Below are 9,590 nucleotides of genomic sequence, written 5' to 3' on the forward strand. Positions count from 1 at the left end.
AGGAATGTAGGGAAAATTACCCCCATCAATGTGCGGAATATAGAAATGGTCAAAAAGCTGCACGTGGGATTCATTGCTAAAATTGATACCCCTCACCATTTGATCTTGGAGCCCCCTCATCTCAACATTGTACCAATCCATTGGTACTTCATCATTATCCACCAGAATCACGAGCGGTTCCTCCTCAACTTCCCACTCACGTCACGATCTAACCCTCCTTCCCGGTGCCTCAGGCCCGATCACCGGATCGTCACTTGGAATAACATAATGACCACCCCCAAAGTCTTCAATAATTCTTGCCCTCCGAAAAAGAATAGGATTAAAGGGAGGGGCAGGAATCATTGTCATCAAATTCCATGCACCGCGGGTCATCAACCCATATGAGCTGGCTAGCCGGGTCATGAACATGCCACCGTTTATTTTGGACATTTTGCGATCCTTGACCGCACGCTCCGACAAGTAAGAAGCCAAACACCATGGAATGTTGCAGAAAGTGTCAGGCGTGATGATACTCCAAAGATAAAATACGTCTAGTTTGGACACCTTGTCGTCATCCTTACTTTGATTGATTGTATTGGAAATAAGGTGGTGTAAGAGGTGGTGTGTGGGCAACCTAATGCTCCCTTCTTGAGCCGATTTCGGAATATATACTTTGTTGGCGATTGTGTTCCACCAACCGGTACTTGTAACACCGTCGGGAAATACCTTATGAAATTGTTCCAAGAAGGCGCGGAAGATAGCATTAGTAACCAATGGTTGGTTGTAAATCCCCAATCGACATGCAAGCTCAATGACAGAAAATTTATGGAATTCACCCCCAAGACAAAAACTAAAACTCGTGGGGTGGTAGCAATCATCTCCTCCTCGGAAAGATACCGTGGAGAAAAATTCCCAGCAAAGTTCTCGATACATCGGCTCTTGAATTCTGAAAAACCAGCTCCATCCATCACATATCATTGTCTCCCATTCGTAAGTAAATTCCTTCAAAAGATAAGGGGCCAACTCCTCTTCATACCGGACACTATTTAACCAATCCTAATCAATCATGTTAGGTACATAAACTGTAACGACCCGTCTCTGGTATGTTGCTTTTATATTATTTATTTTAGAAGTTTGTAGAGGGACTCGACGAGTCTATGGATCGACCCGTGGAGTAGAGTCGTGATCTTGGGCAGCGTATAGATCGGCGACTCGGCGAGTCCATATTTGGGACTCGGCGAGTCGGCCTGCCAGGTAGAAACCCTAAATCTCCGGGTTTTCACCCTATTTAAACCATCTTATGAGCTCCCAAACTCGTCTCCTTCACCCTCAAAGCATTATTTAGCAAACCCTAACCATTCCATTGAGTATTTGAGAATTCCTTGTGTAAATCTTGAAGTTTTGAAGAGAAGAAGGAGGCTAGATCCAAAGGAGAAGAAGAAGATCAAAGTTTTTGCACCCATTTCAGAGTACTTTGAGCTAATAATCGGTTTCTTCCTATTTTGATGATTGATTCTCCTTTATAAGCATATTTAGCCCATTCTTTAGCTTGTTCATAGTAGAGAAATCATATTGGATGGATTAGCTTTCGGATCTAGCCATGTTTCAGTTCCAAAAACGTAGATCTATCAACTTTATGGAGCCATTTTGCATGATAGCCCTAGATCTACTCTTCCAAGTTCCTTTTTAGCCTTTATATCCTTTTGTATGCTTTTGTACACATAAAGTTGGAAACTTTACGTGGTAAACCAGCTTTAGGAACTCAGATCTATATATTGTGTGCAGTGGTTTTAAGCAGAATTGAGTTTTTAGTAATTGCATGCATGTGACTCGGCGAGTCGTTCTTCGGACTCGGCGAGTCGAGTCGCAAGTCCCCGATCCTTCCCCTTTGAGTGATTCCGAGTGAGGACCAGTGAGTAGTGGAATGGACTCGGTGAGTCGGAGGTTAGACTCAGTAATGGAGGGACTCGACGAGTTGTTCATACAACTCGGCGAGTCTAAGGCACTCTTCATAAATTCAAGAACAACTCGTCGAGTTGTTCATACAACTCAGCTAGTCGGATGCAGATAGTCTGGATTTTAGAATCAAATGGGAACTCGTCGAGTTTAAGCCATACTCGACAAGTAGCAGCAAACAGGATTAAGAAATGAGAGTAGGGACTCGGCGAGTTGGCGGCCCAACTCGGCGAGTCAGGTCAACTGTAAGTTGACCTTGACCAGAAGAGTTGACCTTGACCAGGAGAGTTGACTTTAGCCAGGGGTAAAAGAGTCATTTTACCCCAATGCAGTTATTAGTATTTTGATTGAGTGTATTTGTGGAATTGTAGCTGGGGAGATACAGGAGCAACAACAGATAGCTTCCAGAGTCATACACTCAGCAGCCAGATCACGAGGTGAGTTTCCTTCCAGTAGGAACGGGTCTAAGGCCACAATGTCGGCCCGTATAGCTAGTAGTAGTTTCCGAACTTCGGTCCGATACAGATTTTATTGTGTTTGATGCCTTCGTGGCTCAGACAAGATTTATGTGTTATGTGTTCCGGGTAACATCCCGATGCAGTATGTTGTTTATGTGTTCATGCTAGTTGATATGTTTATGCTATGCTATAATCAGTAGTTTCGGACTTCTGTCTGATGCAGTTAGTTCCGGACATCGGTCCGATGCAGTTAGTTCTGGACTTCGGTCCGATGCAGGAGGCAAGACCTCAGTAGTTCCGGACTTCGGTCTGATGCAGAGGGTAAGGCCCTGGCTAGTTTCAGACTTCGGTCCGATGTAGTTTCCGGACTCCGGTCCGATGCAGTGGGCAAGGCCCAGTATGTGTTTATATGTATTGTATGGTATGTGGTAGTTTGGGGGAGCTCACTAAGCATCGTGCTTACAGTTTCAGTTTTGGTTTCAGGTACTTCCGCAAGCAAAGGGAAGAGCTCGAGTTGATGGCATCGCATACACTACAGTTTCAGTTGTCCTGGGAGATGTTTCTAGTTTTTCATAATTATGATTGATACAGTTTTTGATACAGTTCTACATAACCATTAGTTATTGTTTTCAAATATTGACGTATGGGTGTTATTTTGTGATGTCATTTTAGTACTTTTCGTAATTTTTAAACAAAAATTTTTGGGATATTTCAAGTTGGTATCAGAGCCTTGGTTTGAGGGATTCGGATATACTTTCGGGTGTGTCTGAACTTAAACTAAGGAAAACGATAAAGATTTTCAAAAGAAAAACGTTTTGAAAACGATCTTGGAAAAAGAAATTAGAAAGAAGAAGAGTTTTATAAAAGGAAAATGGTGTGGCGTATGCGATCAACCGAGCTCAAGTAAGTACTCCTAAATTACCCATACAAGTTATGTTATGATTACCAGTTTTAATTTCAGTAGAACAGCATGTTAAAATAGGACTAAGGATCTAGGAGGATGCTTTATGTACCTGCTATATGTGTTTCAGCTTTTCGAAATTTGCATGCTAGTATTGAGCAGACAATAGTAGGATAGCCTGTTAGGGTTATGCCTGATAGTATGAGCTTAGCATTGTATGCTAGTACAGTATCTAGTTATTAGAATATATTTGCTTGAATAATTTTCTGTATCCGAATGCTGCTTGCTTTGTGCTTTGTGGGACTCTGAGTGATGGGAGTTAGCCATTAGGTGAATACGTCACATCACATGTGATCAGGGTTGAATAATCTCAGAGTGTTGGATTTGGCCCTATTGCGCAGCTCTTGTTTGAGTCTAACCATTGTAGGGACGAGTCTTTTACTCGAAGGATTATCTGAGCCTCATTACATGTGATGGTGTTCAGGTAAGGACTAATTAGCATTACAAGGAGGCCTTCAGCAGCTGAGGACTGTTTTGAATGGAGTTAGAGATTTCCCCTAGACAAGCCTAGGATGAGAGTAGCAGAGATCAGTAGTAGTAGAAGTGACTTGGTGGAGTCAAGGCAGTTCTTGAGGAAAGTACGGATAGATGTGGAAGGTAGTATGGGCCCGTACTACTGAAAGCAGAGGATTCGTACTCAAATCAAGGAAGGCCGATACAAGATCAGGAAACTAGTATTGGTATCAGTGATCCCTTGAGATATTTCAGTTTTCTGATGTTGCTATGATTTGTTTCAGAATGGTAGTTTTGCGTTCCAGGCCAGCAGTCGGCAGTTCAGGTGCCGGAGGGGGATCAGGACCAGGCCCGGAGGCCGGGCAGTTGGATGAGCAGACCAGAGAGTTCCTTTCTTCTGAGGTTACTCGTATCATACTGGAGCAGACTCCTGTGATCTTCAGTTCGATCAAGGAGGGTATTCTAGAGCTGATGGATGAGAGATTGGGCACCTTCCGTGCCGAGGTGGCGGCCATGATGGGGTCGCGCACACTTACATTCAGGGAGTTCAGGGCATGTGGGAGCTCCAGATTACCACGAGGCACGGGACCCCATAGCGAGTACTAGATGGTTGGCAGATGTGGCCAACACTTTCCGCACGAGCAGGTGTCCCGAGGGGGACAAGGTTAGATTGGCATCCTGTCTTCTGAAGGACAGGGCACGGGATTGGTGGGAGGAGGTCGGACATACCATTGGGGATGATGCAGCGTTAGATGCCATGACCTGGGCTGATTTCTCCACCAGGTTCAGGGCGGAGTTTGCACCGGTCATCGAGGTGCAGCAGTTAGCCAGGGAGTTTCAGGACCTCACCTAGACTACGGAGACTGTGGCAGAGATCACCGCCAAGTTCAGGGAGAGGGCTCTTCTCGTTCTTCAATATGCAGCCGATGAGGAAATGAAGAAGGCCCGTTATCATGAGATGATGCGGAGCGATATCCGCCAGTTTGTGAGCCGATCCAGCTGTAAAACGCTGGATGACATGATTGCTAGGGCTCGGGAAAGGGAGATTGACCTTGAGATGGAGAGGAAGAGGAAACTGGAGGCAGTTTCGGGTACAGGAAGTTCAGGAAAAAAGCCCAAGGTTTCAGATCACAGATCCAGGAGTCAACAGAGCCACAGTCGATGTGGCAAGTGTGGGAGATTGCACGACGGGGTGTGCAAGGCAGGGAGCTCTGGCTGCTACAAGTGCGGTCGGACTGGGCATTTGAGCAGGGATTGTATGGCTCCTGCTACCGCTATTGCAGCATCAGATCTGATTTGCTTTCAGTGCAATCAGAGGGGCCATAAAAAGTCCCAGTGTTTGAGTTTAGCTGCAGCAGGGAAGGTGGTTGCACCTGCCCCTGCTACTTTGAGGATTACTGATGGCCGGCAGGGCCGAGTAGAGGCACCAGTGGCAAAGAGTAGAGCTTTTCAGATGATAGCAAAGGAGGCGCGAGCGACTCCTGATGTGGTGACGGGTATGTATATTCCCTTCATCTCTATTATTATTGATTATTGCTTATGGTTATACGTTTTGTATAGGGTCGTTCTCTGTGAACGGCATTTCTGCTACAGTATTATTTGATTCGGGGGCTACCCGATCGTTTGTATCGCTAACGCTTAGCAAGAGATTTAGTAGAGCTCCGGGGGAGCTGGATTGTCCATTAGAGGTCGAGATAACAGATGACAGGACTGTGAGAGTCGCCAGGGTGCATAGAGGATGTTCTCTTCAGTTGTTCGACGAGCAGTTCTCAGTGGATTTGGTCCCTATTCCCCTGCGACGGAATAAGGTTATAGTAGGCATGGACTGGTTGAGTCCAAACGGGACAGTGATTGATTGCGAGTTACAGCTAGTGAGGGTTCGCACTGCCAGTGGGGGAGAGTTAGGGGCTGTTTGTTTTTTGTGTGAAGATCTGCGCAACCACTTTTGTCTGCGCCGCGCAGACAACGCGCAGGCGTATGCCCTCGTAGATTGTTTGTTTTTTGGAAGTGTGCAGATCAGAAAACGTCTGCGCAAGGTCTTCCTGGTGCAGACATGGGCCACTGTCTTCAAAGGTCTTCAGACCTTATTTTAACCTAAACCAAAAAAAAAAAAATGGCCATCGTGCAGTTTTTTTTTCTTTCATTTTTTTTGTTAAAAATGCATTTTTAATGTTTATAACATGAAATTAAGTTTAAAAATTCAATTTATTTTAACGGCCCGCAGACGTTAAAAACAAACAGTCTTCTTATTGCAAACGGCAGACATTTGGTCCATCTCTTCTGCCGCAGAGGCTTGCAGATGTGGTCCGCAGACTGCAGACATTTTGACTTCAAAAAAACAAACAGCACCTTAGTGATTCAGGGCGAGAGGCCACAGCGTGGACCAGCTTTTTGTTCAGCCGCGAGGGCGAGGCGCTACTTTCAGCAGGGTTGCGTTGGTTATGTAGCTTATGTCTTGGATGCCCGGGAGAAGGGCAAGACGACAATTGGCGATGTTCCGGTAGTGCGAGACTTTCCGGATGTATTCCCGGAGGATTTATCGGGAATACCTCCTGAGAGGCAGGTCGAGTTTGGGATCGACCTAATTCCTGGTGTGGCTCCGATAGCCAAGGCACCGTACCGGTTAGCTCCCCCTGAGATGCAGGAGTTGCCTACGCAGCTGCAAGAGTTGCTAGACAAGGGTTTTATTCGGCCGAGTAGTTCACCTTGGGGAGCGCTGATCTTGTTTGTGAAGAAGAAGGATGGGTCGCACCATATGTGCATTGACTACCGGGAGATGAATAAGGTAACGGTGAAGAACCGTTACCCCCTCCCGAGGATAGATGATTTGTTTGATCAGCTTCAGGGGGAGTCTTGGTTCTCCAAGATCGATTTACGCTCCGGATATCACCAGATGCGAGTTAGAGGTGAAGATGCGCAGAAGACTGCTTTCAGGACCCGATATGGTCATTATGAGTTTGTGGTGATGCCTTTTGGGCTCACTAATGCTCCAGCCGCATTCATGGATCTCATGAATCGCATATGCAGACCGATGCTGGATCGGTCTGTGATAGTATTCATAGATGATATCTTGGTGTATTCCAAGACTCAGGAGCAGCATGAGGAGCATCTGAGGGAGGTGCTAGAAGTTTTGAGAAGGGAGAGACTTTTCACAAAGTTCTCAAAGTGCGAGTTCTGGTTGCGTGAGGTGCAGTTCCTTGGTCACCTCATTAACCAGAAGGGTATCTTGGTAGATCCGGCCAAGATAGAGGCCGTGATGCAGTGGGAGGTCCCGAAGTCTCCATCCGAGATTCAGAGCTTCCTAGGTTTGGCAGGGTACTACATGAGATTCATTCAGGATTTCTCCAAGATAGCAGTACCGCTCACCCGACTGACTAAGAAGTCGGTGGTGTTTCGTTGGGGGCCTGAGCAGCAGGCGGCATTTGAGACCCTCAGGCAAAGGCTATGCGAGGGTCCGATTCTTTCCCTGCCAGAGGGAATAGATGATTTTGTAGTCTACTGTGATGCCTCAATCACAGGTATGGGAGCAGTATTGATGCAGCGGGGGCATGTGATAGCTTATGCCTCGAGACAGTTGAAGCCTCACGAGGCTAAATATCCTACCCACGATTTAGAGCTGGGGGGCAGTGGTGTTTGCCCTCAAGATTTGGAGACATTACCTTTATGGGGTCCGTTGTACCATCTACACCGATCACAAGAGTTTGAGATACCTTATGGACCAGCCGAGTCTAAACATGAGGCAGAGGAGATGGTTGGATGTACTGAAGGATTATGATTGTGAAATCCTTTACCATCCAGGGAAGGCCAACGTAGTGGCCGATGCCTTGAGCCGAAAGGTGACAGCAGCCCCTATCAGAGACTTATGTTTGAGGATGACAGTGATTACTCTGTTGTTGGAACGGATCAGGGAGGTTCAGGTTGAGGGCCTCAAGGAGGAGAGGTAGAAGTGTGAGAGGATAGTGGGCCGAGTAGCTTCGTTTGATTATGATAGTCGGGGGTTGTTAATCCTTCATGGGAGAGTGTGGGTACCGTACGGGGGCGGAGTACGGCAGGTGTTGATGGACGAGGCTCATAAGTCTCGATTTTCCATCCACCCAGGGGCGACGAAGATGTATAGAGATCTTCGACCCAATTATTGGTGGCCCTGCATGAAGCGGGATGCTGCTTGGTATGTAGAGAGGTGCTTGACCTGCAGGAAGGTCAAGGCAGAACACCAGAGACCTCACGGCAAGATGCAGCCGTTAGACATTCGCGTGTGGAAATGGGAGGACATCACCATGGACTTTATCACCAAGCTTCCCAAGACCGCATGTGGGGTAGATTCGATTTGGGTAGTAGTGGATCGGTTGACGAAGAGTGCTCATTTCATACCGATCCAGGAGAGCATATCGGCGGAAAAGTTAGTTGATATCTATGTGCGGGAGATAGTTGCTCGTCATGGAGGGCCGGTATCGATGGTGTCAGATCGAGACGTCCATTTTACATCCAGATTCTCGAAGCGGTTTCATGACGAGATGGGTACTCGTCTCCATTTCAGCACCGCTTTCCACCCTCAGACAGACGGGCAGAGCGAGAGGACGATTCAGACTCTCGAGGATATGCTTCGTGCATGTGTCCTAGATTTCGGTGGCAGTTGGCCGAGTTCACTACCCCCCCGACTTACTTCATAACCGGTTCTTCCTTTTGATAAAAACCCCTCTCCTTCTGCTTGTATTTCTCCTCCTTCGCCTTTTTCTATTCTTCATACGGGAGCCATTCCTTCTTCGGTTTCCGCCAATTCTCATCGTAACGATCGCTGCGTGAGTAGAACACTTGCTCCTTTTTGTTTCCATTTGCATCTAAGTCACAATCCTTCGTGAGATGAGGCCCTCTACAGTTCTCGCATCCAACTCGAATAGCATGGATTGTTTGATCCATTTTTGTCATCATTTTATCTAAACTATCGAGCTTAGCCATCATCGTCGCTATGCCATCGTTGGCCGAGTTCACTACCCCCCGACTTACTTCATATCTCGGGTTGTGGTATTCTCTAGAATGTTTAGAGAATTCTTCAATTAATTCTTTGATTTTCGGGGGTGGTTTCTTTGTGAGTGGGCCTTGCGAGTCAAGCAAATTCCTTGTGGTGACATTGACTCCATCATAAAAGATGGAAACTTCTTGTTGGCTATTAAGGTCATGGTGTGGGCAATTTCTGAGAAGACCTTTGTACCTTTCCCATGCCTCATAAAGAGACTCTCCAGGTTGTTGCTCGAAGTTGGCAACGGCTTTCTTCAACTTGGTTATTTTGGAAGGCATGCCAAATGGTCTATGAACTCTTCTTTCATTTTAGCTCATGTGGTGACCGACCCGGGAGGGAGTGACTTGAGCCAGTCTTTTGCAGCACCTTTGAATGTAACTGGGAGCATGCGAAGTAGCTGAGTCTCGCATGGCACATTTTGTACATTGAAGTAGTCAGCCACATCATTTAATTCATCCAAGTGCTTGTAGGCATCTTCATGGTATTTTCCATAGAAGGGAATCTCCTTAAGTTGAGCGAGTATGTGGCCCTTTAGTTCGAAAGTGGTAGTAGCGGGAATTGCAGGTTGCATAAGTCCCGGTCCGGTGTCGTCACGCATCCTCTTCTTCCATTCCTCCATGGGGATTTCATCGATGTTAGCCATGGTAAGAGCTAACTCGTCTTCAAAGTCGGATTCTTGCCCGAAAGTGAGATCTTCTTCTCCCTCGGTCTCGTACTCAGCGTCTTCTTTAATCGGGTCTTCGATTGCTAGAGAGGCGCTGGATGC

General features: G+C 46.6%; 1 non-coding gene across 1 annotated transcript; it reads left to right on the forward strand.

The window, feature by feature from the left end:
- The first annotated feature begins 8,977 nt into the window (after positions 1–8,977).
- On the forward strand, positions 8,978–9,084 carry LOC145007784 (small nucleolar RNA R71). Its single transcript, XR_013663150.1, has one exon. It is a non-coding gene; the product is annotated as a small nucleolar RNA R71 (small nucleolar RNA).
- Positions 9,085–9,590: the final 506 nt, after the last annotated feature.

Source organism: Lactuca saligna, chromosome 7, assembly GCF_052625555.1.
Source record: "Lactuca saligna cultivar CGN05327 chromosome 7, ASM5262555v1, whole genome shotgun sequence".
Taxonomy (NCBI): Eukaryota; Viridiplantae; Streptophyta; class Magnoliopsida; order Asterales; family Asteraceae; genus Lactuca; species Lactuca saligna.